The sequence below is a fragment of the Halyomorpha halys genome, unplaced genomic scaffold (genome assembly GCF_000696795.3).
Source record: "Halyomorpha halys isolate HHAL.00 unplaced genomic scaffold, Hhal_1.1 Scaffold165.1, whole genome shotgun sequence".
NCBI classification, from domain to species: domain Eukaryota; kingdom Metazoa; phylum Arthropoda; class Insecta; order Hemiptera; family Pentatomidae; genus Halyomorpha; species Halyomorpha halys.
Genome location: NW_027111427.1, coordinates 296,611 through 298,074, shown reverse-complemented (window position 1 = coordinate 298,074; position 1,464 = coordinate 296,611). Strand labels below are relative to the sequence as shown.

Sequence of the window (1,464 nt, the reverse complement as noted above, 5' to 3'; positions counted from 1 at the left end):
TACGAGCAGTTTCTTGACGTTTCAGTCTTGTGTGTGGATTCCAAGTAAGTCTCTTGTCAAGATGGAGTCCTAAGTATCGAATCTGTTCAACAGGCATTAAACTAATTGTAAATTACAAAGAACAATCTTACTAGCAAAGGCCCTATCCTATCTTATTCTAATTATATCTACATTATCCCTTAATATATATCTATGTACTTATTACTAACTTATAATCTAACCTACAATTAAAATACATACAATTGTTATCTATGTCCAAAAGTGAACAATGACGCGTACGTACTTGCACTCAGCTGGTCGTGGCAGAGAGAAAGAAAGATCACTTCTCAATACACAGTTTTTCAATTTAACTTAGCACACAGAAAAAACAAAAATACACTAGACTTTACATCAATGTCCATTCATTAAAAAAACATTCAACAACAGATAATAATATAAATTAATAAATTATCGTACCTTAGTACAATTTTGGAACCAAATCATTTTACAAATTACTTCATGCAGGCTATTCTGTCCAGGTCATTTATATCAGTCCGCAAATTACCATATGAGACATTAAAACATTAGATAATCATATAATTTTGTTAATAAGCAATTCTTATATTAGGTCTAATTACCTAATTAGTCAATTTTTTTTTCACATTAAAGTAAAAATTAAAATTATTTATTTCATTCCACAGTAAAATGTATCACAACAATATTTGTAACCTTCCCTAAACTCAGGTCAAGCATTTAGATTATTAAATTCAACTCTTTATCTGCAAAATTAAAGTTTTAATTGCCTTCAAAAGTCAAACTGTTAAAATTTTAGTCTGAAATTTCTCCTCCCCCCCCCCACACCTCGTTACTTTAGCTAAAATATACATTGTTAAAAGTTATGAATTTTTTATTTAATTATTTCTAAAAATATATATTTAAAGTTTTGAAACAATATATAAAATTAAAATTAAATTGAGATGTTTCCAATCAAAAGTTAATATATCTACTTCTAAAAAGTAAATAAAACTTTTACATTAAAAACTTCATTAATTCTGTTTATTCCAAAATTTAAATTGTCCGTGTGAAATAGGTGTGAGAAATTAATATGTTTAATACAAATTTAGCTTAGCTACATGAGATTCTCCCTTAATAGTTATAAATAATAACTTTATATAAAATGAAAGAAAATTGATGTATTAACTTTAAAAATAACTCCTCAATTGTTTGGAAAATATTTTATATTATTAAATTAAATAATTATATTATTGTAATATATTCAAATTGCTAGGTTAATTAATATTGTTTTAACTCACATATGCACAACAAGAAACATGTGTTTTTAATGTTTATTGAAACACAGTTTTACTTAAACTAATTGTTTTTTTTGTTGTTTTTTTAATTATTTATTTTATGTAATTTACAACTGTACAAAATAATACAATAGGTAAATATGTAGTATGTTTCATATACACTTGAAAATCTTGG

The 1,464-nt window shown here is 25.0% G+C and overlaps 1 protein-coding gene across 3 annotated transcripts in view; it reads left to right on the top strand.

The window, feature by feature from the left end:
* Nucleotides 1-1,464, top strand: part of LOC106678872 (glutamate receptor ionotropic, kainate 2) — a 253,179-nt gene that overhangs the window by 208,337 nt on the left and 43,378 nt on the right. The window lies entirely within an intron of this gene.